At 42.4% G+C, this 20,431-nt stretch overlaps 1 long non-coding RNA gene across 1 annotated transcript in view; it reads right to left on the bottom strand.

Annotated features, from left to right (window-relative positions):
• The window catches only part of LOC121291483, a 99,405-nt gene that overhangs the window by 48,753 nt on the left and 30,221 nt on the right, over positions 1 to 20,431 (bottom strand). Inside the window, exon 2 of the long non-coding RNA XR_005946012.1 lies at positions 3,043 to 3,128. This is a non-coding gene — a long non-coding RNA (uncharacterized LOC121291483). The remainder of the gene's footprint in view (positions 1 to 3,042; positions 3,129 to 20,431) is intronic.

Genomic DNA, 20,431 nt, shown 5'->3' with positions numbered 1-20,431 from the left:
TAGAGATGGTCATTGCCTTGTACTTGTGTGGCACAAATGTTACTTGCCACTTGTCAGTCCAAGCCTGGATGTTTTCCAAGTCTTGCTGCATTTCGACATAGACTGCTTCAGTATCTGAGGAGTTGCAAATGATGCTGTACATTGTGCAATCATCAGCGAACATCCCCACTTCTGGCATGATGGAAAGAAGGTCATTGATGAAGCAGCTGAAGATGGTTGGGCCAAGGACACTACCCTGAGGAACTCCTGTAGTAATGCTCTAGAGCTGAGATGACTGACCTCCAACAACCACAACCATCTTCCTTTGTACTCGGTATGACTCCAACCAGCGGAGAGTTTTCCCCCGATTCCCGTTGACTCCAGTTTTGTTAGGGCTCCTTGATGCCACACTTGGTCAAATGCGACCTTGGTGTCAAGGGTAGTCACTCTCACCTCACCTCTGGAGTTCAGCTCTTTTGTCCGTGTTTGAACCAAGGCTATAATGAGGTCAGGAGCTGAGTGGCCCTGGCAAAACCCAAATTGAGTGTCAGTGAGCAGGTTATTGCTAAGCAAGTGCCACTTGACAACACTAATGGCCCCTTCCATTACTTATGATTGAGAGTAGACTGATGGGGCGGTAATTGGTCAGGTTGGATTAGTTCTGCTTTTTGTCTACAGAACATACCTGGGCAATTTTACACTTTGATGGGTGGTTGCCACTGTTGTAGCTGTACTGGAACAACTTGGCTAGGGGTACGGCAAGTTCTGGAGCACAAGTTTTCAGTACTATTGCCAGAATATTGTCAGGGCCCATAACCTTTGCAATATCCAGTGCCTTTAGCCATTTCTTGATATCAAGTGGAGTGACTCGTTTTAGCTGAAGACTGGCACCTTTGATGCTGAGGACCTCTGGAGGAGGCTGAGATGAATCATCCACTCAGCACTTCTGGCTGAAGATTGTAGCAAATGCTTCAGCCTTGTCTTTTGCACTTATGTGCTGAGATATTTGTGGAACCACCTCCTCCAGTGAGTTGTTTAATTGTCCAACACCATTCATTGCTGGATATGGCAGGACTGCAGAGCTTAGATCTGACCCATTAATTGTGGAATCGCTTAGCTCTGTCTAACACTTGCTGCTTATGCTGTTTGGCTCGCAAGTAGTCCTTTGCTATAGCTTCTCTGGGTTGGCACCTCATTTAGAGGTATGCTTGCTGCTGTTCTTGGCATACCTGCCAGCACTCTTCATTAAATCAACCAGGGTTGATCCCCTGGCTTGGTGGTAATGATAAAGTGGGGTATATGCTGGGCGATGAGGTTACAGATTGTGGTTTTGTATAATTGTGCTGCTGCTGATAGCCCACAGCACCTCAAGATTGCCCAGTCTTGAGTTGCTAGATCTGTTCAAAATCTATCCCATTTAGCATGGTGGTAGTGCCATACTACACAATGAAGAATATTCTCAATGTGAAGATGGGACTTCATCTCTACAAGGACTGTGCAGTGGTCACTCCTGCTGATACTGTCATGGACAGATGCATCTACGGCAAGTAGGTTGGTGAAGATGAGGTAAAATATGATTTTCCCTCTTGTTGGTTCCCTCACCACCCACCGCAGACCCAGTCTAACAGCTATGTCCTTTAGGACTCAACCAGCTCAGTCAGTAGTGCTGCTACTGAGCCACTCTTGGTGATGGACATTGAAGTCCCCCCACCCAGAGTGCATTCTGTGCCCTTTCCACCCTCAGTGCTTCCTCCAACTGGTGTTCAACATGGTGGAGTACTGATTCATCAGCTGCTGGGGGAACAGGTGGGTGTGCAGTGCATGGTAATCAGCAGAAAGTTTCCTTGCTCATGTTTGACCTGATGCCATGAGACTTCATGTGATCTGGAGTCGATATTGAGGACTCCCAGGGCAACACCCTTCCTTCTGTATACCACTGTGCTGCCAGCTCTGCTGGGTCTGTCCTGACAGTGGGACCGGACATACCAGCGACGGTGGTGTCTGGGACACTATCTGTAAGATATGATTCCATGAGTATGACTATGTCAGGCTGTTGCTTGACTAGCCTGTGAGACAGCTCTCCTGATTTTGGCACATGCCCCCAAGTGTTAGTAAGGAGTACTTTGCAGGGTTGACAGGGCTGAGTCTGCTGTTGTCATTCCCAGTGCCTAGGTCGGTGCCGTGTGATCCATCAGGTTTCATTCCTTTGAGGCTTTTCAGCAGTTTGATACAACTGAGTAGCTTGCTAGGCCATTTCAGAGGGCGATTAAGAGTCGACCACATTTTCTGCGGGTGTGGAGGCCAAACCAGGTAAGATTTCCTTCCCTAAAGGGGCATTAGTGAACCAGATGGGTTTTTACAACAATGGTTTCATGGTCATCATCAGACTTCTAATTCCAGATTTTTACTGAATTCAAATTTCACCATCTGCCATGGTGGGTTTCGAACCAGGGTTCCCAGTGCATTGCCCTGGATCTCTGGATTACTAGTCCAGCAACAATATCACTCCCTCAATTCACACTCAGGTTCCTCCATTTTCATTTAATAATTATTCCCCCACTTCACTCTCCTGCATGACTGCTCACAGAAAGACCTAAATCTTTCTGAGACATGGTGCCAATTTTCCACTGAAACATTCTGCAGAAATTTGGATCACTCCTGGCTTTCCTTCCAAGTCTGGAAACCCCAAGTTTGGAGTATCTGCCCAGCACAGAAGTTACAAACTTAGCATGGATGAAAAGATCAGTTGGTCCATCAAGTCTGCCTCACACCATGATGGCTGGCTCAACATTTCTGGTCCTTTTATTGCCCTCTCATCTCCCCTCTCCACCCCCCAGCCATCCACCACAACCCTCACCCAGCAACAACTACTTGTATTTAAATATGGTGTTTGAGATAGTAAAAATGATCCAATAAATGTTATCAAAACCCCTCTCCTCCACAAAGAAACATAAGCAAAGCCAAAATCAAAAAAAGTAAAATTCCTTTCCAACCCTCCTCAAGCCATCGAAACCAGTCCAGGGATTCACACATTGAATAAATATTATCTTAAAAGCTACTTACCTTCTACACGATACAATCTCTGTCCCAGTCAAGAACCATTCCAGTTCCTTCATGAAGACCTGGAGCGGAGAGGCTGGTGGGTCCTCCTATGCAGGAAGCTGTAGAGCAACCTTTGAACTTTCATAGCCAATCTTTCCCAGCCCTCCTTGGACCCATGTGAGGATGCTAACACTCTCAGGAACAGAACCCATCAGAACACTGCCTTTAAAGGTAACCCATCTTCAAAATGTATTTGTCCTGAGCACCACACCATGCTACCCAGGCCCCAGCACCTGAGATGTGATCTAACCTCCCTAGCTTTGTTCATGAGGATAAAGGAGGTCAGAGAGTCAGTAAAACACCAAGCAAAATACCATTGCAGTTTAGCCTCACTGCTGTGTGGCACCTAATAATGGAAGTTTGCCTCCAGTCATCTTCAGATTGTCCTCTATGCTTTGTCTCTATTGTTTAGAGTTTTAGCTGTGCATCAGTTGGTAGCACTATCCTCCCTGAGTCACAAGGTTCTGGGTTCAAGTCCCACTCTAGGGCTTGAGTACAAAAATCAAGGCTGACAGTCCAGCACAGTACTGAAGGAGTGCTGCGCTGTCTCACGTGCTGTCCTTTGGATGATCCTTTAAAACCAAAGCCCCATCTACCTGCTCGGGTGAATGTAAAAGATTCCGTGACACTGTTTTGAAGAGGGGCAGGGGAGTTATCCCCAATGTCCGGGCCAAGATTGATCCCTCAAGCAACATCAGAAACAAACAGGTTACCTGGTTATTATCACATTGCTGTTTGTGGGAGTTCACTGTGCACATACTGGCTGCCACATTTCCTATATTGTAACAGTGAAACACTTAAAAAAGAAGTACCTCATTGTCTGTGAAGCACTTTGAGAGGTGCAGTGATCATGGAAAGCTCTATATAAATGTTAAATCTTTTTTTCTGCTTCATTAATGAACCTTCAGCCCAATCCAAGATTTTAACATTTTGCTTCAGTTTGTAAGCTGTACTTGGCAGTCTTCCTCTTTCTTTTCTGTCATCTTCCCCCACATGCTTTCTGATTGTTTTCACTGCACCACTATTAGATTCTTTCACTTATCCCATTTCCAGGCAGTTTGTTGCTTTCAGTGACTTTAATGTATAGTCATTGAATCTCCAATAAGGTCCAAAGGCAGTTTAATTAACTGGACTGAAAACCTATTTATTGACCAATTTTGAGTTACAGGGGATGTGTCTAAGTATTACTTGTTACAGACGGGGAGAGAGATGGAGGGATAATTTTTCCAGTTCCTCCTCACCTCAGGCGTCCACAACAGGGGGCTGGAGTTTACCTGCCTCGACAGGCATGTTTTCAGAAGTGGGGGGATGGCCCATAAAGTAGGGCGGGTGCCCAGCCCACTATCTTCCTGCCCACCCCTGAGTTCATCCTCAAAACACATTAAGTGGGAGGGCACTGAAATCAGAAGCCCACCCACTATATTTAACTAAATAATCAAGGGTCAATTGAGCTTTTTAACAAGCCAATTGACCTCGACAATATGTTGCCCCATGGCATAACACAGTTGGTACGGGCAGTCAGGCAAGACCCCTCCCAGCCCAAGATCCCGGACCTACCATCACTCCGGGATCCATTGGGCCTTCCTCTTGGGCCTGTTTGTAGTCCCAGTAGCACTAATGAGATCTTGATGCTGCCAGGACTTCTGGAGCTGCCACCCAATCCAATTGGCCAGCAGCCCCCTAGGGCAGGACTTCGCAATGTGGGGTACAAGCCCATTCTCCAATAATTTAGCCCACCTGCCATGAATTATGGCTGTGGAGTGGGCTGGTATGGAGTGAGTCTTTCCTTCCAAGGGGTCGAGCTCCATGCCCCACTCCCATCCCCAGCAATATGCAACCCAAGGTGTATGTTTAGAGGGAATGTTTTACATTGTTCAAGTTGTGACCTTTACTGATAGACACAAAGCCAGCTTTGGGTAAGTTTAAATACAAAGAAAAGGTAACGTTTATTCACACAACACCCCAAATATAATCGCAACAAAACATTTATTCCCTCACGGACGCAGACAAACACACACAAGTTAAGGTGAATTCTAGACAATGAAGCATGCAGCTAGAATATTATCAGAATACAAGAAGCATATCAAGTTCAGATTGAGTCTTTAAGGTACATTGTGGGCCTGGATGGGTTCTCTCTCATGGTTCTTTGTAGATGAATGGAAGTTGGAAGTCTCTGGATTGTTATGGCCGAGTTTGAGTAGAGGCGAAATTTTACAGGTGAAAACAAATTAGTCTCCCTCGCACTGCCTGAGTTGACTGATTGTTAGGCTTCTGTTCTCCTGGCTGGAGGAATGGCCCTGCTTGTCCTGATGGTTTCCAGACTGATTTGTTTCTCCCTGTTGCTTCAAGTACAAGAATTGTTATCTGAAGATAGTTTCAATCAAGTAATCAATACTTCTACTGCCCACCCAGAATGGTTTGGAAGTCCAAAACCATTGCTACTCAATGGGGAAATGGATGGGTTATTCACAGATATTCATTATTAAGGGGTTTCTAAAGCTCTTTTTTGTTAAGTATTAAGCTCAGAGACTGTGAGTCTGGAAATCCATTGATTCTGAGTTTTGTATAAGTCCTGAAAAAATAGAATGTGTGAATTCCATAGATTGTTTCCAACTTAGTATGTCCATTCTTTTTTAATATTTGTTAATGGGGTGTGGGCTTCACTGGCTAGGCCAGCATTTATTTCTCATCCCTAAATGCCCTTGAAAGGTGGCGGTGAACTGCTGCAGTCTATGTGTTGTAGGAACACCCACAGTGCTGTGAGGAAGGGAGTTCCAGGATTTTTACCCAGCAACAGTGAAGGAATGGCGAAAGAGTTCCAAGTTAGTGTGGTGTGTGATTGGAGGGAAACCTAGAGGTGGTGGTGTCCCCATGCATCTGCTGCCCTTGCCCTTCTAGATGGTAGAGGCCATCAGTTTGGAAGGTGGTGTCAAAGCAGCCTTGGTGAGTTGCTGCAGTGCATCTTGTAGATGGTACACACTGCTGCCACTGTGCATCAGGGGTGGAGGGAGTGAATGTTTAAGCTGGTGGATGGGGTTCCAGTCCAACAGGTTGCTTTGTCCTGGATGGTTTTGAGAGCTGTTGAAGCTGCACTGTTGAAGCTGCACTCATCTAGGCAAGTGGAGAATATTCCAACACATTCCTGGCTTGTTCATTACAGTTAGTGGACAGGCTTTAGGGAGTCAGGAGTTGAGTTGTCCTTCACAGAATTCTCAGCCCCTGACCTGCACTTATAGCTACAGTATTTATAAGGCTGGTCCAGTTTGGTTTCCAGTCAATGGTAAACCCCCAAGATGTTAATATTGCTGGATTCAGTGATGGTAATGCCATTGAATGTGAAGGGGAAAGGTTAGATTCTCTCTCGTTAGTGATAATCATTGCTTGGCGCTTCTGTGATATGAATGTTACTTGCCATCTATCAGCCCATGCCTGAATATTGACCAGGTCTTGCTGCATATGGTCAGAGACTGCTTCAGTATATGACAGATCATGAATGGTACTGTACATTGTGCAATCATCAGTGACCATCCCCATTTCTGACCTTATGATGGAAGGAATGTCATTGATGAATCAGCTGAAGATGGTTGGGCTTAGGACACTACTCTGAGGAACTTCATTAGCATATCGAAGATTCAAAACTGGCCCCCCACCAATCAGTATTGCACCTTTATATCCATGAGAGAGACATTTGATAAAGCTGGGATATCTATTGGCGGGCAGCGAGTTTTGAACTTTAGATATGCTAATGACATTATTCCATTCACTAACTCAGCGAGGAGCTACAAGTGTCGGTGAATCATCTGCTTCAGGTTAGCCAGGATAGTCTCCTGATCAATGTCAACAAGACAAAGGTGATGGGGATGGACAGAAAGATCTGCAAGATTCTGATTAACAGCGTTCAGCTTAAACAGCTACCTTAAACAGATTCCTTCCACTGTCTTGGGTCACTCATCATGGAAGATGTGGAGTCGAACGAAGAAATTTGGGCTAGATTTAACAAGAGCCATGGCATTGTGAACTCAGTTAAAAGAGTATGGAGTAGCCACAACATCTCGATTACAATGAAAATCTGAAAGCTCTTGTGTGGCCGGTGACGATGTATGGCTGTGAAAGCTAGACCATCAAGAAGAGTGATGATTGTGCCTTTGCAAAGAAGATCTGGAGAGAGATGCAGTGGTTTCTGTCAAGGTTCGTCCCGAGCAGTTCTGTGACACAGGACTCTGTGCTCTATGGGCTATTCCCAGGGACACACACCAAGACAAACATCAACTGAAGCTGGAGGATCATCAACTCGGTAAAAGACGCTCTTTGGTCTGCCTGAAACTTGTTGATCTTCCAGTGAAAGAGTTGTCCCCGACCGAGTGTTGCAGACCGGCACATTCTAAGGTCCAGGACTATGTGCTGAGGGATGCACTAAATCTTGGGGCAGCCACTGCAAAGGCGCAATGGGGAAAGGTCGCTGTCTAAGACCTTTCTGCCATAGTGCACTGAGAGACTGGGAATTGTATAGACCTCTCAGGCTGTACGGCTCACATTAAATGTATGCATTGAATACTAATTGTATTATAATTGTATTGAAGTACCTCAGAGTGCAACATGATGTATGTTGATAACTCCAATACCATTGCACTGTCTGACTGTCTGTAATGACCAATTTGAAATGACTAATAGTCATTGATTTTATTGAAGCACCTCGTGATCCATGTGTAAAAGTTGAATCTGATTGCACTTTTTGTGATGACGATTTAGAAATGTTTTGTAATGTTCTTCCAGATATTTAATGAATAAAGCATATTTTTCAAAAAAAAATCAAGAAGAGTGATGAGGCTCAAGTAAGAGCATTTAAAATGAAAGGACTCAGGTGGGTATTACATGTGTCATGGGCAGCGAGGAGGACAAAAGAATCGATGCTTGAGATAGCTGATGTTAAGAGGAGCTTGTTTGAGGTAGTGGTATCAAGGAAGCTCACGTATTTTGGACATGTGATGAAAACAGGAGGGGAATACTTGGAAAAAGAAGCAATGCAAGGCAAAGCACCTGAAAAATGTGCACAAGGAAGACCCAAGATGGCATGGATGGATGATATCAGAATGTGGACTGGCCTCTCTATGGAACAAACAGAGAGGGCAGCAGAGAATAGAAATGAGCGGAGAAAGATTGTTCACGGTGCGGCCAACCCTTGGAACAAGGACAGACGAAAGATAAGACATGTCTATTCAAGAGAAAGCATTCCACCTACGGTCATCTACATTTTATAAACTTCCCAGAAGCATGTTCAAACGTGTGTTGATCCTTTGTCTGAAAATCACAAAATGTCACCAGCCAACTTGGACAACATTTTGACCACTTTTTAAAGATAATTTTATAAAGTCCATATTAACTAAAGTCCTTACCATTAAAATTAGGAATATAGTATCCTTACAGGACATTGGAATATCAGAGTAAGACGTTAGATTAGATGACATTTTGCGGATTTTAATAGTTTCCTTTTACCATCACAGGTCTCACTTCACTTGCATGAAGAGAAATAGGAGCAGGAATTGGCCACTTGTGCCTTGCGACTACTCCACCATTCAGAAGTGGCTAATCCGATTGTGGCTTCAGTTCCTCCTTCCGGCCTGTCACACTGCCACACCCGCTGCCCCACCCCCAATAACCCTTGACCCCTTTGTAGACCAAAAATCTGTCGAATTCACCTCCAATATATTCAACGAGCCAACCTCCATTGCCCTCTCGGGTAGAGAATTCTAAAGATTCACCACCATCTGAAAGAAGATATTCCTCCTTGTTTCCATCTGAAATGGGAGACCCCTTATTCTGAAACTGTGCCCCCTAGTTCTAGATTCCCCATGAGGGGGAGCATCTTCTCAGCATCTAACCAGTCAAGCCACCTCAGAGGCTTATATGTTTCAATAAGATTACCTCTCATTCTTCCAAACCTGAATGAGTATCAGCTCAACCTGCTCAACCTTCTCCTTCATCCCAGAAATCAACTGAATGAACTTTTTCAGAATTGTTTCCAAGGCAAGTATATCCCTCCCTAAGTAAGGAGACCAAAACCGTACATAGTACTCTAGATGTCTAGGTTTCTATTCATGACGGCTTTTGTTTTGTAAAGTAGGAATGGGGCAGTGAAAAATGCAAGGTTTGTGTGAATAACGTTTAACATTAAATTTTGCTCATTTGCAACTTAAGTCTAATGACTAGAGGTAATATATAACCAGGCCACACCTTTTCAACCATTTGGTATTATTTAATGTGCTTTCTGTTATATCCAGTTTATCGGTCAATAAGCACCTTCTTTGTCACTCTCTCACACATACACAATACTCCTACATGAGAATACAATGCTCATTTGTGTGCGCCCAACAGTATTATTTTATATATGGTTTGTCAAAGAAAGATTAGAAGATGCAGTGTTAACTGTTTTCTCACAGGAATGAAATCTAAGCATCAGCCATAACACACTTCCGTGCCACTAGCTGTACTGCTGTCAGCCATGGCTAGTTGGTAGCGCTTGCACTCTGAGTCACAGGTTCAGGTCTCATTTCAGGGTTGAAAGATAAAAATTAAGGCTGACACACCAGGGCAGTACTGAGGGGGGTACTGTGCTGTCAGCAGTGCTGCCTTTTAGATGAGTTGTTAAACTGAGGCCCCATCTTCCTGCCTGGGTGTATGTAAAAGATCCCTATGGCACTCGTTCAAAGAAGAGCAGGGATCAATATTTATCCTTCAACATCAAAAATCAGATTATCTTTTTGTTTTATTTATTCAGTCACGGGATGTAGTTAGATCCTCTCTTGTAGGAGATGGTCATTGCTTGGCACTTGTGTGGTATAAATATTACTTGCCATTTATCAGCCCAAGCCAATGGGGAGACATTTAGGAATTAGGACACAAGTGAAGATACAAAAACATTTTTTTGACCTGGATTGCATTAGGATGTAGTCAAATTCTGTAGAACATGTCACACATGTCAGGTGATAGGGAAACCACAAGCAGTGATTAAACTGGCACCTTTAATTGCAATTCCAGCAGTTGAAGAACCTTTTACTAGGGTCATGATTGATTGTGTAGGACCACTCCCTAAGGCAAAAAGTGGAAATCAGCATTTATTGACATTAATGGATATGCCTAGATTTCTTGAAAATCTTTGAGAAACATTACAACAAAGAAGATTGTGAGAAAGTTAACTAAATTTTTTACAAGGTATGAAATACTTAAGGAAATACAATTGGATTGAGGTTCAAATTTTATGTCACAGCTGTTTAAGGAAGTAATGAACAGTTTGGGGATAAAACAATTTAAGTCAACAGCTTATCATCCTGAGTCATAAGAGGCTTTGGAAAGATGGCATCAAACTCTAAAAACTATGATGACAGTGCACAGTCAAGATTATCCACAGGATTGGGATGGAGGAATTCTATTCTTGTTATTTGTTATTAGGGTGCTCCTAATGCATCAACTGGTTTTAGTCCTTTTGAACTAGTCTATGGTCATGAGGTAAGGGGACCATTGGAATCGATTTATGAGAAATTGATGGGTCAAAGTTCAGAAACTACTCTCCTGGATTACATATGAAACTTGAGAGAGAGCTTGGACAAAGCATATGAGTTGGCTAGGGAACATTTAAAGTTATCACAGCAAGTGATGAAAGTGAAAGCAGACAGGAAAGCTACAGCTCAGAATTTTGTTGCTAGAGAGAAAAGGCTAGTTCTGTTACCTGTACTGGGTAATCCATTAAAGGCAAAGTTTAGTGGGCTTTACAGGATTGAAAAGACACTGAGTGAAGTAAATTATTTGATAAATACTCCAGATAGAAAAAAGCAGAGGGTATGTCATGTAAATATGTTTAAAAAGCACTTTGACAGGGAAGAGAACCAGAAGGGGTTGTTAGTGGTAGTAGATAATGAGAAAGAAGTAGAAATGCAAGATTCTGAAATTGATTTTCCTCCAATCAAATTGGATAATGAGGGGATACTTGAAAATTCAATTTAAATATTGAGTTAGCTTCCAGACAAGTGTCAAAGTAATTTGGAAAAGTTATTGCAGTCACACAAAACTATTTGTGGACATAAATTGGGAAAGACAGATTTAGCAACACATGATGTATCTGTAGAAGTTTCACCTTCAGTAAGGCAAAGTCCTTATAGATTAAATCTGGCAAAGTTATCACAAGTATAAAAGAAATTGATATCATGCTTCAAAATGATATCATTGAGTCAAATTGCAGTAACTGGAGTTTGCCTATTCTGCTGGTACCAAAACTGGATGGAACACAGAGACTGCGTGTGCACTATTGAAAGGTGAATGCAGTGACAAAAGTGGATTCATATCCTATACCATGGTTGGAGGATTGTATTGAGAAAGTGGAACAATCAAAGTTTATCACAAATGCTGACTTGCTAGAAAGATATTGGCAAGCACCATTATCAGAGAAAGCAAAGGAGATATTGGTTTTTGTGATGCCAAATGGACTATATTCGTTTATAGTCATGTCATTTGGTACAAAAGATGCACCTGCGACATTTCAAAGATTGATGAACAATGTAATTGCAGGTCTAAGTAATTGTGCTGTTTATATTGATGACTTAATAGTTTTCAGTCCTACATGGGAGGAGCATTTATAGCATCTGGAAGAATTATTTACTCGATTACAATAAGCTAATTTTGTGATGAGCTTGGCTAAAAGTGAATTTGCGAAAGCACAAATTACACATCTAGGCCATACCATTGGACATGGTAAGGTGACTCCAAGGGTTGTGAATGTCAAGACTATTATGGATATTTTCCAGTGCTACAACAAAACGAGAAGTTTTGAGATTTCTGGACATGAGTGGGTTTTATCAGAAATCTGTGGCAAATTTTAGCAGTGTGGTAGCTCCACTGACTGAACTATTGAAAAAGACCTAGCCAATGGACACAGGAGTGTCAGAGGCATTTGATAAGTTGAAAACTGTATTAACTACAACACGAGTTTTGACAGTACCCAATGATGCCGAGCAATTTGAGTTGGCTGTTGATGCATGTGATATAAGCATTGGGGCTGTACTGTTATGACAAGATGACACTGGAATTGAAAAACCATTAAGGTATTTTTCACGGAAGTTGAATGCACAACAGGGAAGATATTCAACAATCAAAAAGGAGACTTTGGATTTGGTGTTAGTGTTGCAGCATTTTGAAATTTATGTGGCAAACAATTTGTCGGAGACAATTGTTTATACACACCACAATCCTTTAAAGTTTCTGGACAAATTTCGAGACAGAAGTGCAAGGCTATTCAGATGGAGTTTATTACTGCAACCATTTAATCTACAGATTATACGTGTCACTGGACGTGAAAATCTGATTGCAGATGCTTTATCAAATTGGACACTTAAAAACCTGGATTCTGAACTGGAATGATTTCTGTTGATGTGAAGGATTTGTATATATATATTGTTATGTTAATGCTTGCAACTGGTAATGTCATAGTGTAAGTATATAGATAAGTAGAGGAGATAGTATAAGATGGGTTAATAAAAATAAAATCTCTTTTTAAATTATGACAGTTCATTTTTCTGTATAGAGGGGGATATCAAGAAGATATAATAATCCTCATAATGTTATTGGAATTTATTGTAAAATAGAATAATAGTGGGATATGTGTGTGTGTGTATGTGTATGTGACTTAATTGAATTAGTCGAGATGCTTTGATCTAAGAAGAGAGGTTAGGTTTGAAATGGTAATTAGGTAAACATGGGGAAGTTTAGAAACATAGGTGTCAAGGGAACACTTGCATTTTGAAATGAACCAGACTAGGTTGTTTCCAAAGGAGGGGTGAAATGTGTCACCTAGCCAGGTGAAGTTTAAAAACACTGTGTTTATTTTTCCCAAAGATTACTGGTAAAATTTAGTGCAATGAGAGGGTTTTATTATCAGGGAGATGAAGTCCAAAGACATAATGAAACAATATGTATTTGCATTCAAAAGGGAATGTATGTATAAAGGAGCAAAGGCTGTGTGTAAGGGTAGGGATTTTTAACATCTTACAAGTGTGAAAAAGCCTTCAGCATCTATGCCTCAAGCTGCTGTCTCCAGGGACTGAAGTGAAGAGAACTCACTTTGAATTCGGCTTGTTCAAGTATCATGTTTCTTTGCCTGGGTATTTTAAAATCTATGTGTCTTACTGTTGCCTTAACAAAAGTGTAACTGGGAGTTAGATTGATTAGGGGATTTAGAAGTTATCTTAGTAATAATTTGTAGATCTATGTATGCATTTAAAATCATTTCTCTTATTAATAAATGCTTAATTTAGTTTTATAAAAACCTATTAAACTTGGTGGTCTTATTACTGCTGAATTCAAGGCATGAATCTCGAAATTTATACAAATTGAAAATTAATTGTGACGGTTGGTTCAAGTTTCCCTCTGGGATTTGAACAACTCAGCATTTAATATCAGCTGCATCATAACACTAATGCTTTGGGTTCAAATCCCACCACGGCAGCAAATACAGGCTTTTCCAGTGATGCACGCATCCCATGAAAGAAGAAAGGAAAAATAATTTATCCCTGGTAATCCTGACAAATATTAAACTCTTAATAAGCTTCATTAAAAACAGATTATCTCATCATTATTACATTGCTCTTTATGGGAGTTGCTGTGCATAAATTGGCTGTTGCATTTCCTACATTACAATAGTGTCAACACTTCACAAATACTTATTGATTGTAAAATGTTTTGCTACATCCTGAGGTCACAAAAGCAGCTGTACAAGAGCAAGTCTTTCCTTTTTTTTAAACATGTATGAGAGAACGTCAGAAGTTGCTGTCTTGTTTACTCCTTGATAATGGTGAGTGCTAATAGCCTCACTGTCATTACTATGGTAAAGTCAAGACCATTGTTTTCACAAGACCAAAGTCTGTGGCATGCGAAGGATGATGCATACTCAAAAAAATGAATTCCCCACACAAGAATAATCTTTCCTTATTAGCATTCCAGTACATGGAATTTGCTGCAGGCTTATTATAAATAAGCAGCAATTAAAAATCAGGCACACTTTGAGCTGTTTCTATTTCTCACTAGAAATTCCTTTGTCTGTTGTCAAATGATAAAACTAGCATTTTTGTGGCACCTTTCATGACTCCAGGATGTCATGTAACACTTTGCATCCAATGACTTACCTTTTGCAGTTTAGTCAATTGTAATATAGGAAAATGCAGCAGCTGATTGGGGCGCAGGAGGGTCCTCCAAACAGCAATGATATTCCAATGATTGAGAGTTAAATATTAGCCAGGACACCAGGAGATTTCCCCTGCTCTTGTTCAAAATGGGGTATGGGATATCTTACATTGATCCCTCCCAAGAGGGCAGATGGAGTCCTGTTTTAAAATTCCATCACATCTGAATGACAACACCTCTTGACAAACCAGCATTCCCTCAGTACTGCAAATGAGAGTATCAGCCTAGACCTTGCTTGGGGTCAAGTCTCTTGAATGGGTCCTGAATCTTTCTGACAGAGATGGCAATGGTCCATCGCATTGGCTTGATGTGAACCAAGGCCATCATCTTCCAGCTACAGCCTGGTGAAGAGAGTTTAAAGCCCTTGCACAGGGACAATGGTTCTTTCACACACTTCATGCCATTGTCTCTCTTTACACATTGTTTATCTTGCACCCGCTTGGTGTTGCCAACTCTCCAGAATTGAACTGGGGTCTCTAGCAATTAAAAATTAGTCTCCAAGATACTGCTTCCAGCCCTAAAAGAAATGGGTTGCAGCATTAAAAGATTTTTTTTAGCATTTTCTTTCAACATTAACTTATTTGTTATAAAAATATTACAGACAAGGAAAAGAATGTTAGGGAAGGAAACAGTTAAAGAAATTCAATTGCCAATTGTTAGATTATTTAACTAAGTACGCATTTGGTTGTATGAAAGGGATAACAACTGAGACTAGTTCTGTCTGTAGAGTGTTTTATGACCAGCAATAAAACTCTGTCTTGGTTTCGGTCTTCATTTCTAAACAACTATTGGAGCTTAACAAAGAATTGCTTGACTGACAGTGAAGAACAAGCCAGTCAGGTAAAGTAGAGAGAGTTCCCTTCCCATGGGAAGATGGGACTACATGAAAGTGGTGTGTCAGGGGACCAACAATGGGTATGTGTCAGGTGGTGGGGTAAGAAGTTATACTGGAGGTGGGAGGGTCACATAACAATACCACCAGGAATACATCTAACCAGAGCTGACAGCCTGATTCCCACTGTGGAGCCTGATCTGACCAGTTTGCCAAGCATAACTCTACCTGATCATTTGCCACCTGCCCTTCCCTGAAATTCTATTTCAAGGCAGAAGACTGAGACCAGCTCATTTGCTTGAGTCACTTATCTGTTTTGTTTGTATATATAGCCCTGATGTCACCACAGTCTTTTTCAAAACCAGTCTGCAGTTTTTTTGAGCTACCAACGGGTGCTAGTGAAAATGGAAAGCAGCAGCAGCCCCACCCCGGTGCATTGGCTCAGCTTTGGACTCACCCATTCTTCATAGGTGATGTACGTTGATGGACTGTTGGCCCACACAGTGCTTTACGCTGAGCATGGTCACATTGTCACCCAACAACTAAACACATTGGGAGTTGGTGGTGAGGAGTGATTTTTGCTGAACACATTAAGTGGTAAAGAACTGGACAAAATGGGATTCTAAACTGAAATAGCCTGGATGTGGCACAAGACTCCATCCTGGGAAAGGAACTGAAGTCAGCACTCAGAGCAGCCACTCAGAGCCTTGTTAAACAGCTGATTAGCACTTACATTTCTTGCTCTTGCAGATTAAAGAGGTTGTTGGGCCTTTTGGCGACTGTAGCGCTTCAACTAACACCATCTCCTAACAGCTGCTGGATGTTTGTGAGTAAACACAGCATTGATGTCTATTGCAATCACTACTCAAAAGGATACTCATTACTTAAAGGGATACTCACCATTTCACGAACAATGCTCCAGAAACTGAGAAGAGGACCTCTGAAGCACATCAGGAGACTTTCTGGGATGCTTTTTAGGACTTCACAAAAATGAGTGATGGCTGTGCTGCCCTACCTTACTGGACACATTATGGGAGTTATCAGGTGAAAGGGAGTGATTGGTCATGGATATCTTGCTGTACCATTTGGTTTGGACAAGGAATGGGGAGAGGACATGAGACTAGGAAGAGCAGCACCAGCTGCTGTAGGAGAGAGAGGGTCAGGAGGGAGAGGAGGACAAGATGGCTGTGGGCTCAGGACATACTTCCTCCTCTGGACCTCCACTACAATGACCTCTAGCACCACATCCCCGAACCTCTGCACCCTCTCTTTAGGTCCCTGACCCAGCCTAAAACCCCTGTCACTGTGAGCCAGCCAGAGCACTCCACACATTCAGTAGAAGTGGCTGTAAGGAGCTCCAGGAAAACTGTGTCTTAATCAGCACATGAGTCCTAAACGTGCAGGTTTCTGGTTAGCACCTGCAGGCACATTCAAATCATGGTAATCATCAATTAGCCTGAAAATTGCATGCTAAATCCAGATCTTCAAACTAGCAGGAAAAATAGAAAAGCGGTGTAATATTTAAATGGAGAGGGATTACAGAACTCGGTGGCACAAAGGGACTTGGGTGTCCTGGTACATGAGTCCCAAAAAGTTAGCATGCAGGTACAACAAGTAATTAGGAAGGCAAATGAAATGTTCGCATTTATTGCAAGACGGATGGAATATAAATTTAGGGAGGTTTTACTGCAGCTGTGCAGGGCCTTGGTGAGACCACATCTGGAGTACTGGGTAGAGTTTTGGTCTCCTTATTTGAAAAAAAGTATTATTGCATTAGAAGCAGTTCGGAGAAGGGTCACTCGACTAATCTCTGGGATGAGGGGCTTATCCTGTGAAGAAAGGTGGGTCTGTACCCATTGGAGTTTAGAAGAATGAGAGGTGATCTTATTGAAATGTATAAGATCCTGAGGGGATTTAATAGGGTAGATACCAGGAGGATGTTTCCATTTGAGAATAAGCGGTCTACCGTTTAAGCCAGAGATGAGGAGAATTTTTTTCCCTCAAAATCCCCAGAGATTAGTGGAGGCTGGGTCACTGAATTTTTTGATAGCCAAGGGAGTCAAGGTTGGGGCAGCCATAATCTCATCGAATGGCAGGGCAGGCTGGAAGAACCGAATGGCTGCTACTCCTGCTCCGAAATCCTCTGTTCCTAAATTCCTTCGTTCCTATACAAAAACAGAATTACCTGGAAAAACTCAGCAGGTCTGGCAGCATTGGCGGAGAAGAAAGGAGTTGACGATTTGAGTCCTCATGACCCTTCAACAGAACTTCAGTTCTGTTGAAGGGTCATGAGGACTCAAATCGTCAACTCCTTTCTTCTCCGCCAATGCTGCCAGACCTGCTGAGTTTTTCCAGGTAATTCTGTTTTTGTTTTGGATTTCCAGCATCCGCAGTTTTTTGTTTTTATCCTTTATTCCTACGTTCATTAATGATCATCACAACACCCTGTTTGACCCTTTGGCCAAAATACCCTCTGTGCTCTTTCCAACAGGATTAATCATATTGTCTTTGGGGTTGTTCACACTGCTTCATTACTTTACAAAGTGTAATCACTACTGTTTTGCAGGCAAATCAACGGCTAACTCGCACACTGCAAAATCCCACAGGGCAGCAATATATAACCAGATAATCTACTTTTGGTGGGAGGACTATTCATATAATCAATTACAGTATTATAATAACATAGTTTATACATTTTCCTATACCTAATACAAAACATACGTTACACTCACCTTGAGTAAAGCCATTAATAGAACAGATGTTATAGTATATAAGGGTTTATAGTCCATTTTTTAAGGTGAAGTTCATTTAATTTGGCTCCACTTCTGTAAATTAAAATGGTTAAATACTGAAAATGATTTCCTCATCAAAATATTCATCTAAACATAAGTAAAATAATTATTTTAGTTTCCAGAAAGTGAAATGATAAAGCATGGTTATGTCACAGGATCACACAGTGCAGAATAGGCCCTTCGGCCCATTGACACGTGAGAAACACCTGACCTACCTACCTAATCCCATTTACCAGCATGTCAATGTTATTTCTATCTGCTTATTATGGCCTTCGGTTACTAAAATGGTTCCTGTTGATGGGAATGGAGGACCATTACTTTTCATTCAAGTGACCCCTAGTCTGAGGACCCAGTAGCACTGGAAACTTAGTTTGGCATGAGTCTTGATGTAGGCATCAGGTGTGCTTTTATACTTGGACAAGTGTGAAGGAGAGTGAGGCAGGGCAGGGGATCATCTGTGTCTGTGTGTGTGTGTGTGTGTGTGTGTGTGTGGCTGAGGAGGTCAGGTAGGCATGGCGTACATTGGTTTGAATGTGGAGGTGTCAGAGGAGGCACTTTGAGGCCCTGCTTCCACCATCTGGCCTCAGAGCCTGCCATTCAATACAATGTGAGCATACACCTGAAGAATACCTGAACTTTATACACAGAGCCTCAGCACATTGAAACATCTGAAACTCTCTAGAATTGGGCCTTGTGCTCGTAATTCTCCCACTCTGCCCCCCCTGCCCCCATTACCATTTTTGGCTCTAAGGCTTGGTATTGTTTGCTGTAATGATGATGACTCATCCCCGCTTCCTTCTCAGCCCAAGGTTTGCATCCAGTCCCTCTTGCTGTAGGCTCATTATCTTTTTGTGAAGACAGGGAGAGATTAGATAAACCACAGGTTTATAAACCAACTGTCAATCTATACTGGTTTATGTATGCAAGAAACAGCAACTCATGATGTTTATACAAAATCTCTTGTGGTGAGAGTGACTGCCCTTGACATCAAGACTGCATTTGACTGAGTGTGGCATCAAGGAGCCCTAGCAAAACTAGAGTCAATTGGAATTGGGGGGAAAATTCTCCACTGGTTGAAGTTGTACCGTGCAGAAAGAACGATGGTTCTGGATGTTGGAGGTCAATCCTCTCAGTTCCAGGACATCATTGCAGGTGTTCCTCAGGCTATTGTCCATGGTCCAACCATCTTCAGCTGCTTCATCAATGAACTTCCTTCCATCATAAGCTCAGAAGTGGGGATGTTTGCAGATGATTGCACAATGTTCAGCACCATTCGTGACTCCTCAGATACTGAAACAGTCCATGTCCAAATGCAGCAAGACCTGGATGACATCCAGTCTTGGGCTGACAAGTGGCAAGTAACATTCGTGCCTCACAAGTGCCAGGCAATGTTCATCTCCAACAAGAGAGAATCCAGCCATCACCCCTTGATACTCAATGGCTTACCATTACTGAATCCCCCCACTATCAACATCTTGGGGGTTACCATTAACCAGAAACTGAACTGGAATAGCCATATAAATACAGTGGCTACAAAGCCAGTTCAGAGGCTAGGAATCCTGTGGTAAGTAACTCATTCATTCCCTCCACCAGCAACACACAGTGGTAGCAGTGAGCACCATCTATAAGATGCAATGCAGCAACTCACCAAGTCTCTCTAGACAGCACCTTCCAAACCCATGACCAATACCATCTAAAAGGACAAGGGCAGCAGACGCATGGGAACACCACCGCGTGGAAGTTCCCCTCCAAGCCACTCACCATCCTGACTTGGAAATATACCGCCGTCCCTTCACTGTCGCTGGGTCAAAAACATGGAACTCCCTCCCTAACAGCACCATGGGCTACACCACGTGGGCTGTAGTGGTTCAAGAAGGCAGCTCAAGGGCAATTAGGGATGGGCAATTAATGCTGGCCCAGCTAGCGATGCCCACCTCCCATGAATGAATATGAAAAATATATTGTTGATGGTGGTATTGGTATGCATGTTTCTCTCCTATGTATTTCCACCCTTCCCAACACCCACGCCAGTGTTCTCAGCTCTCTCTCTCTGCCATATATCCCACCAACTCTATCCAGTTTTACCAGCTCATTCTCCCTGCTGTGTAACACAGACTCCACAACAACCCCTACCCATTGCACCCTGTCCAGTACTATCGAAGTCCTAGACATTTATTGCACAGAAGGAGGACATTCAGCCCATTGTGCCCATGCCGGCTAAAAAGAAGTGTGCAGTTTAATCCCACTTTCTAGCTTTTGGTTCGTAATCTTGTAAATTACAGCCCTCCAAGCACTGTCCAAGTGTTTCTTTCAAGTGCAGTGAGAGTTTCTGCCTCTATCACCGTTAGGCCAGACTTACATCATCCTCTTGCTGAAAACATTCATCAACTCCCCTCCAAGTTTCTACCGATTAGTTAACCCTATGTCATCTCATGTTTGATCTCTATGCTAACGGAATAGTTCCTATATCCATTTTGTCTTGGTCCCCCATTATTTCATA

Source organism: Carcharodon carcharias, chromosome 19 (genome assembly GCF_017639515.1).
Source record: "Carcharodon carcharias isolate sCarCar2 chromosome 19, sCarCar2.pri, whole genome shotgun sequence".
In the NCBI taxonomy this organism is placed as follows: Eukaryota; Metazoa; Chordata; class Chondrichthyes; order Lamniformes; family Lamnidae; genus Carcharodon; species Carcharodon carcharias.
Note: the sequence above shows the minus strand (reverse complement) of the source record. Positions and strands in the feature narration are given on the sequence as shown.